The 10,446-nt window shown below is 43.3% G+C and overlaps 1 long non-coding RNA gene across 1 annotated transcript in view; it reads left to right on the top strand.

Moving 5' to 3' along the window:
• Positions 1-10,446, top strand: part of LOC119950673 — a 57,413-nt gene that overhangs the window by 8,381 nt on the left and 38,586 nt on the right. The gene's annotated exons all lie outside the window — the stretch shown is intronic.

Genomic DNA, 10,446 nt, shown 5'->3' with positions numbered 1-10,446 from the left:
TTCTGTACCCTTTAACACTGCCACTCCACAGCATTCTGTATCCTTGAACACTGTCACTCCACACCATTCGGTACCTTTAACACTGCCACTCTACACCATTCTGTACCTTTAACTGCCACTCCACACCATTCTGTATCCTTTAACACTGCCACTCCACGCCATTCTGTATCCTTTAACACTGCCACTCCACACCATTCTGTATCCTTTAACACTGCCACTCTACACCATTCTGTACCTTTAACTGCCACTCCACACCATTCTGTATCCTTTAACACTGCCACTCCACGCCATTCTGTATCCTTTAACACTGCCACTCCACACCATTCTGTATCCTTTAACATTGCCACTCTACACCATTCTGTATCCTTTAACACTGCCACTCCACATCATTCTGTATCCTTTAACATTGCCACTCCACACCATTCTGTATCCTTTAACACTGCCACTCCACACCATTCTGTACCCTTTAACACTGCCACTCTACACCATTCTGTACCTTTAACTGCCACTCCACACCATTCTGTATCCTTTAACACTGCCACTCCACGCCATTCTGTATCCTTTAACACTGCCACTCCACACCATTCTGTACCCTTTAACACTGCCACTCCACACCATTCTGTATCCTTTAACATTGCCACTCTACACCATTCTGTATCCTTTAACACTGCCACTCCACATCATTCTGTATCCTTTAACATTGCCACTCCACACCATTCTGTATCCTTTAACACTGCCACTCCACACCATTCTGTACCCTTTAACACTGCCACTCTACACAATTCTGTACCTTTAACACTGCCACTCCACACCATTCTGTATCCTTTAACACTGCCACTCCACACCATTCTGTACCCTTCAACATTGTCACTCCACACCATTCTGTATCCTTTAACACTGTCACTCCACACCATTCTGTATCCTTTAACACTGTCACTCCACAGCATTCTGTATCCTTTAACACTGCGACTCCACACCATTCTGTACCCTTTAACACTGCCACTCCACACCATTCTGTATACTTTAACACTGCCACTCCACGCCATTCTGTATCCTTTAACACTGCCACTCCACACCATTCTGTACCCTTCAACATTGTCACTCCACACCATTCTGTATCCTTTAACACTGCCACTCCACGCCATTCTGTATCCTTTAACACTGCCACTCCACACCATTCTGTACCTTTAACACTGCCACTCCACACCATCCTGTACCCTTTAACACTGTCACTCCACACCATTCTGTATCCTTTAACACTGTCACTCCACACCATTCTGTACCCTTTAACACTGCCACTCCACAGCACTATGTATCCTTTAACACTGCCACTCCACACCATTCTGTATCCTTTAACACTGCCGCTCCCCACCATTCTGTACCCTTTAACACTGCCACTCCGCACCATTCTGTACCCTGTAATGCTGTCACTCCGCACCATTCTGTATCCTTTAACACCGTCACTCCACACCATTCTGTACCCTTTACCACTCACTCCACAACATTGTGTACCCTTTAACTGCCACTCCACACCATTCTGTATCCTTTAACACTGCCACTCCACACCATTCTGTACCCTTTAACACTCACTCCACACCATTCTGTACCCTTTAACACTGCCACTCCACACCATTCGACACCCTTTAACACTGTCACTCCACAGCATTCTGTATCCTTTAACACTGCCACTCCACACCATTCTGTACCCTTTAACACTGCCACTCCACACCATTCTGTACCCTTTAACACTGCCACTCCACACCATTCTGTATACTTTAACACTGCCACTCCACGCCATTCTGTATCCTTTAACACTGCCACTCCACACCATTCTGTACCCTTCAACATTGTCACTCCACACCATTCTGTATCCTTTAACACTGCCACTCCACGCCATTCTGTATCCTTTAACACTGCGACTCCACACCATTCTGTATCCTTTAACACTGCCACTCCACACCATTCTGTACCTTTAACACTGCCACTCCACACCATTCTGTACCCTTTAACACTGTCACTCCACACCATTCTGTATCCTTTAACACTGTCACTCCACACCATTCTGTACCCTTTAACACTGCCACTCCACAGCACTATGTATCCTTTAACACTGCCACTCCACACCATTCTGTATCCTTTAACACTGCCACTCCCCACCATTCTGTACCCTTTAACACTGCCACTCCGCACCATTCTGTACCCTGTAATGCTGTCACTCCGCACCATTCTGTATCCTTTAACACCGTCACTCCACACCATTCTGTACCCTTTACCACTCACTCCACAACATTGTGTACCCTTTAACTGCCACTCCGCACCATTCTGTACCCTTTAAGACTGTCACTCCACACCATTCTGTACCCTTTAACACTGCCACTCCACACCATTCTGTATCCTTTAACACTGCCACTCCACACCATTCTGTATCCTTTAACACTGTCACTCCACATCATTCTGTATCCTTTAACACTGTCACTCCACACCATTCTGTATCCTTTAACACTGTCACTCCACACCATTGAGTAACCTTTAACACTCACTCTACACCATTCTGTATCCTTTAACACTGCCACTCCACACCATTCTGTATCCTTTAACACTGCCACTCCACACCATTCTGTATCCTTTAACACTGCCACTCCACACCATTCTGTATCCTTTAACACTGCCACTCCACGCCATTCTGTATCCTTTAACACTGCCACTCCGCACCATTCTGTACCCTTTAAGACTGTCACTCCACACCATTCTGTACCCTTTAACACTGCCACTCCACACCATTCTGTATCCTTTAACACTGCCACTCCACACCATTCTGTATCCTTTAACACTGTCACTCCACATCATTCTGTATCCTTTAACACTGCCACTCCACACCATTCTGTATCCTTTAACACTGTCACTCCACACCATTGAGTAACCTTTAACACTCACTCCACACCATTCTGTACCCTTTAACACTGCCACTCCAGACCATTCTGTATCCTTTAACACTACCACTCCACACCATTCTGTGCCGTTTAACACTGCCGCTCCAAACCATTCTATACCCTTTAACACTGTCACTCCACACCATTCTATATCCTTTAACAGTCACTCCACACCATTCTGTATCCTTTAACACTGCCACTCCACACCATTCTGTATCCTTTAACACTCTCCACTCCGCACCATTCTGTATCCTTTAACACTGCCACTCCACACCATTCTGTACCCTTTAACACTGCCACTCCACATTATTCTGTACCCTTTAACACTGTCACTCCACACCATTCTGTACCCTTTAACACTGCCACACCACATCATTCTTTATCCTTTAACACTGCCACTCCATACCATTTTGTATCCTTTAACACTGTCACTCCACACCATTCTGTATCCTTTAACACTGCCACTCCACATCATTCTGTATCCTTTAACACTGCCACTCCACACCATTCTGTATCCTTTAACACTGCCACTCCACACCATTCTGTACCCTTTAACACTGCCACACCACACCATTCTGTATTCTTTTACACTGTCACTCCACACCATTCTGTATCCTTTAACACTGTCACTCCACACCATTCTGTACCCTTTAACACTGTCACTCCACACCATTCTGTACCCTTTAACACTGCCACTCCACATCATTCTGTATCCTTAGTATCTGTGAGAATGAGTATGTTTGTGTGAGAGTGAGTGTGGTTTTGTGGTGTGCGTGTGAGAAAGAGTGAGTATGACCAATTTGATTGCAACCTCAACTCCATTTTCTCACCTCCCCGATAACCTTTCACCCGCTTACATATTCAATATTTGCCTATTCTCTGTTTCCAAAATTTTCAAATTCTCTACTTCCATCACCTTTTGAAGAACAGTTCCTCAGACCCACTGCCCTTTGACAGGAAATATTTCTCCACACCACTGTTTTAAATGGGAAATCCCTTATTTTGAAACAGCGATTCTCCGATATGAGGAAATATCCTCTTCATATCCACCCTGTCAAGATCCTTCAGGATCTTAAATGTTTTATTTAAATTATCTCTTATTCTTCTAAACTCCTGTGGATACAAGCTTAATCTGACCAACCTTTCCTCACAAGACAACCACCCCATTGCTAGTATTAGTCTAGTAAGCCTTCTCTGAAGAGCTTCTGCCACATTTATATCTGTCCTTCAATAAAGAGATCAAGACAGTGCACAGTATTCTTGATGTGTTCTCATCGATATCCTGTACAACTGAAGCATAACCTCTCCGCACCAAATCATTCTTTTACCACTGGCTTTCCACACCCTTCCTTTTTACAGACAGTCTCCCTCTCGGTTCAGTCTCACATTCTCCTTCCTCTTCCAAAGTTCAACTTGCATATTCCCTCCATTCCCACTTCCCTTTATTGACTTCACCTCCATTCCCATCTCAATGCTGGGCATATATCTCAATGCTGGGTATATACCTCAATGCTGGGTATATATCTCAATGCTGGGTATATATCTCAATGCTGGGCATATATCTCAATGCTGGGCATATATCTCATTGCTGGGCATATATCTCAATGCTGGGTATATATCTCAATGCTGGGTATATATCTCAATGCTGGGTATATATCTCAATGCTGGGTATATATCTCAATGCTGGGTATATATCTCAATGCTGGGCATATATCTCATTGCTGGGCATATATCTCAATGCTGGGTATATATCTCAATGCTGGGTATATATCTCAATGCTGGGTATATATCTCAATGCTGGGTATATATCTCAATGCTGGGCATATCTCATTGCTGGGCATATATCTCATTGCTGGGCATATATCTCATTGCTGGGCATATCTCATTGCTGGGCATATTTCTCATTGCTGGGCATATATCTCATTGCTGGGCACATATATCATTGCTGGGCGTACCTCTCAATGCTGGGCATATCTCATTGCTGGGCATATCTCATTGCTGGGCATATTTCTCATTGCTGGGCATATATCTCATTGCTGGGCATATCTCATTGCTGGGCATATATCTCATTGCTGGGCATATATCTCATTGCTGGGCACATATATCATTGCTGGGCGTACCTCTCAATGCTGGGCATATCTCATTGCTGGGCATATCTCATTGCTGGGCATATATCTCATTGCTGGGTATATATCTCATTGCTGGGTATATATCTCATTGCTGGGCATATATCTCATTGCTGGGCATATCTCATTGCTGGGCATATATCTAATTTCGGGGCATATCACACAATGCGGGGTATTTCTCAGTGCTAGGTATATTGCACAATGTTGTGTATATCTCACTATACTGGGTGTATGCTGGGTGGCACAGTGGCATAGTGGTTAGCAATGCTGCACCACAACAACAGGGACCCAGTTTCAATTGCGGCCTTGGGTGACTATCTGTGTGGAGTTTGCACTTTCTCCCCATGTCTGGGTGGGTTTCATCTGGGTGCTCCGGTGATTCGCTGCCCCCCCCTCCCAAACCTCTCACACTCATCTAATGGGTGGGATTTACATCATCACGTCTTGCGAGATTGCTTTGAATCTTGTGAGGTGTGGCAAGCTGGGTAGATCTCCCGGCATTCAACGGCCACGCTGCGCCACGGCGAGCTGCTTTTCGGGCGCAGAGTAGCCGTTGGATTGCGCCCTTAATGTCATTCCTGCATTTGGACAAGGTCAGGTTTACCATCAGGGGGCCAGTGGAGAGGTTCTATCTAAGATGACAACCATTTATTTCCTTTTTTTAAGGAGTTGGTCACCGTCAGTTGTTAGGAGGTTCAGGTTAGTTTTAGTATTTAAGTTAATTAGGTGTTTGGGGTTTTTTTTCTCCCTTTTGCTGTACTTTTATATTTGATGGTGATGTTTTGCCTTTTGCTCCTCTTTTTGCTTCTTCTGGTTTATATTGATCATTATGACAAAATTCTAATGAACATATTTAAAAGAAATGTTTCCAGTTAAATATGAGCCTTCTTTCCAGCAATTCCTGTTTTTATTTTAGATTACCGGCACTGCAGGATTGTTCTCAACTGTATCCCGACTTTATCCACTCACTTGAATACCATTGGCTAACAAATCTATAATAATCTTTATTACTGTCACAAGTAGGCTTACATTAACACTGCAATGATGTTACTGTGAAAAGCCCCTAGTCACCATATTCCGGCACCTGTTCGGGTACACAGAGGGAGAATTCAGAATGTCCAATTCACCTAACAGCACGTCTTATCAATCTAAGGATTATTATTATCAATAATTGAGCTAGAATCTGTTGCTTTGTGTAGGACATAGTTCCTCTGGAGGTTGCTCTGGCTCTGATTTTGCAGTTCTGTCCTAGTTTCCCCCACTCGCAAGACATCTCTATCTAGCCCATCGATTTCTTTCAAAATCTTTAAAACCTCTGTCAGATCTCTCAACCTTGCTTATTCCAAGGAATAGAATTTGTGTGAATTCTCCTGAATTTGCATGCCAGAGGCAATGATTGTATAAGAGAAGGGTGTTAACATGCTAATGTGGTAGGAAGGACGATAGAAAGAGGGGAAATCGACCGTGGATATCTAAGGAAATAAGGGAGAGTATCAAATTGAAGGAAAAAGCATACAAAGTGGCAAAGATTAGTGGGAGACGAGAGGACTGGGAAATCTTTAGCAGGCAACAGAAAGCTACTAAAAAAAGCTATAAAGAAGAGTAAGATAGATTATGAGAGTAAACTTGCTCAGAATATAAAAACAGATAGTAAAAGTTTCTACAAATATATAAAACAAAAAAGAGTGGCTAAGGTAAATATTGGTCCTTTAGAGGATGAGAAGGGAGTTTTAATAATGGGAGATGAAGAAATGGCTGAGGAACTGAACAGGTTTTTTGGGTTGGTCTTCACAGTGGAAGACACAAATAACATGCCAGTGACTGATAGAAATGAGGCTTTGACAGGTGAGGACCTTGAGAGGATTGTTATCACTAAGGAGGTAGTATGGGCAAGCTAATGGGGCTAAAGGTAGACAAGTCTCCTGGCCCTGATGGAATGCATCCTAGAGTGCTAAAAGAGATGGCTAGGGAAATTGCAAAAGCACTAGTGATAATTTACCAAAATTCACTAGACTCTGGGGTGGTCCCGGTGGATTGGAAATTAGCAAACGTGACACCACTGTTTAAAAAAGTAGGTAGGCAGACAGCGGGTAATTATAGGCCAGTGAGCTTAACTTCAGTAGTAGGGAAGATGCTGGAATCTATCATCAAGGAAGAAATAGCGAGGTATCTGGATAGAAATTGTCCCATTGGGCAGACGCAGCATTGGTTCATAAAGGCCAGGTCGTGCCTAACTAATTTAGTTGAATTTTTTGAGGACATTACCAGTGCAGTAGATAATGGGGAGCCAATGGATTTGGTATATCTGGATTTCCAGAAAGCCTTTAACAAGGTGCCACACAAGGTTGTTGCATAAGATAAAGATGCATGGCATTAAGGGTAAAGTAGTAGCATGGATAGAGGATTGGTTAATTAATAGAAAGCAAAGAGTGGGGATTAATGGGTGTTTCTCTGGTTGGCAATCAGTAGCTAGTGGTGTACATCAGGGATCAGTATTGGGCCCACGATTTTTCACAATTTACATAGATGATTTGGAGTTGGGGACCAAGTGCAATGTGTCCAAGTTTGCAGACGACACTAAGATGAGTGGTAAAGCAAAAAGTGCAGAGGATACTGGAAGTCTGCAGAGGGATTTGGATAGGTTAAGTGAATGGGCTAGGGCAGGGATGGGCAAACTTTTCCGTGCAAGGGCCATATTCAGAAATTCACAATTTTAAAGGGCCGCATAGTATATTAAGTAAAATAATTACTTCACCCGGTTATGATTCTGGGCGCCTCATATAGAACATAGAACAGTACAGCACAGAACAGGCCCTTCAGCCCTCGATGTTGTGCCGAGTAATGATCACCCTACTCAAGTCAACGTATCCACCCTATACCAGTAAGTAACCCAACAGCCCCGCCCATTAACCTTAAAAAACATTTTTTTTTTTTTAAATTAAATTTTTTTTTTAATGACTTGGTGGGCCGCATTGTTGTATTTTATATTTTCCCCGCGTCTTGACTGTGATAGAGAAATACAAACATGATTCATTAGGTAAGCAAAACTCAACTTTATTTCCGAATTAGAACTGACTGCTAGCAGTAAATGGCTGAGACTTTTGAAGTCGGAAGGCAGTCAGTGCAAACTGCTGAGTCCGTCCCAAGTCTGCGATATTACAGAAAAAGAAGGCGATTCTTATACATTATAGGATCAAGATAACATGAATACAACTTGGTCAGGAATTTGATCGAAAGTAAAACATAAGTAATAATCGTTACAATGGCGTCACCTTGCTGACCTTTAGGGGAATGGAGTTTCATATCATTATCTTGTCTTTGTTTTAAGAACTGGACAAACTTGTTTACATACAGGAAGAGACAGTTGTTCAGCTTGTTATTTATTGAGACTGCTTCTAGGTTCAAGCCTTATCTAGACTCTCAGAGTCACCCAGTTCTCAAGGCATGCTATGTGTATTCTGGGCCTTAGGTTATATGAAAATCAGTTTAAATTCACTTGTACCAAGAAAACTTGACTACTTTTCCCATTATGCCATTATTTGCTTCACACAATACCACACTCCCCCTTTTGTCATATCATGACAACCAGCTAAATAGGTATATCCATGATTTGTTTGAAAATGCATTTACACAAGCAGGCAAGCAATCCTATCCCTAATAGCATTAGTAGAAGTAGAATAAAGGCCTTAAAGATCCAGTCAAATAATCCATGACCCAATCACCCTAGCCAATCCGGCGGATTATAGTCGTGAAATTCAGTGCCAATTTCTTGAATTTGAGCAGCCTGTCTCTTAATATGGTCGGCCAGGTTAGTGATATTTTCAGAGCCATCTGGAATGTAAGTACAACACTCTTGGCCTGTGATAGCACACGTTCCTCCCTGCGAGGCTAACAGATAATCCAAAGCCAGTCGATTTTGTAATGCCACGGTCCGGACAGCCACTAGCTCAGCTGAGACCTCGGCCAGTGCCTGTCCAGTGTCCCTGGCTTCTGTTGCAGTTACGTTTGCCAGATGTTCCAATGCTGAGGCCATGTAGATCAGTTTGTTCATGCCTTGCCCGTTCCGTTTTAGAAATTGTTCTTTTTGCTCGCGAGGGGGAGTGCTTAAGGGTGGGTAGGTCGATGATGCATTTGGGGTATAACATATCCCAAAAAGCAGGATCCTGTCCAATTAATGGGGAGCCACAGATATGCTTTAGTGCCGCATATGAAATAGGTTCCATTGTAGGCTGTAAAATCATCAGCTGATGTCATCCAGGGGATTATATTGGTAGGTTGCACCTACTTTGCCCCATTAACTTTCCTTTCCCTGTTTTATTAAAACATACGGAACCTTGAACATTATACGAGTGGACAGTGAGGGAGGGTGGAGTTAAGGCATGATTACAGGTAGGTTGATACGAAGTTGAAAATTTAGTCATGTCAAAGCCAGCAGATCTCCATATTTTCATATTCCCCCTATCTCCCCTAATGCCTGTTTGATTTTGTCGTAAAATCCATTCAACTGTCTCTGCGGTATGAATGGAGAGGGATTGGAGAGGTATTCCTTCCCTCGAATGGACGGGGATATGGGTGCAAACCCAACACTTGCTAATATTCAATTTTTCGGCGTAAAGATATGACATATGTAAATAGGTATTGGAAGGCAGGTCTCGTTTAGTTCGTTTTTTTACTACCGAGTGGCCATTAAGGCTAAATAGTCCAGAAAGTCCAAAAATTATACTGAAGATCTTCATCCTGTGTTCTCGTCTGGGTTGGAGACTATCTTCTTGCAATCGGATAGATGTATCCAACTTGAACGTCCTTCAAGTTTGACCGAAGTTGGCGTCGTCAGTAGTACGAGGAAGGGTCCGCTCCAGCGTTGTCCTAGTTTCTTTCTGTCCCAGTTTTTTACCAACACGTGGTCTCCGGGTTTGACCACTGGATATCGAGGGACGGCTGTCCCTGTCGTTACTGGGAGATGTACCTGTTTTACCTGTGAGTGAAGAAACTTCAAAGAAAGTGTTAATTGATTCAAATAGTTCTGCATTTGTTCCCCCATCACATGGAGGTCTACTCCCTCTAGGGCTTTTTTATGGGCATCCCAGGGAGTCCTCATTGGCCGACCATAGACTATCTCTGCAGCTGACAGTCCGGTCCGCGAATGGGGAGTCACTCGCATGTGAAACAGTGCCAAGGGTAATACTTTTAGCCAATTTAACCCAGTTTCTTCAGTTAATTTAGATAATTTTTCTTTTAAAGTCCCGTTGGCTCTTTCCAGAATTCCTGCTACCTGCGGGTGATACGCGCAGTGCAGTTGCTGTTTAATTACAAGGGCTTTGCACAATTCAGTATTGATCCGAGCTACAAAATGTGGTCCATTGTCTGAGCTCACCATTTTGGGTACCCCA

Source organism: Scyliorhinus canicula, chromosome 2, assembly GCF_902713615.1.
Source record: "Scyliorhinus canicula chromosome 2, sScyCan1.1, whole genome shotgun sequence".
Lineage (NCBI taxonomy): Eukaryota > Metazoa > Chordata > Chondrichthyes > Carcharhiniformes > Scyliorhinidae > Scyliorhinus > Scyliorhinus canicula.
Note: the sequence above shows the minus strand (reverse complement) of the source record. Positions and strands in the feature narration are given on the sequence as shown.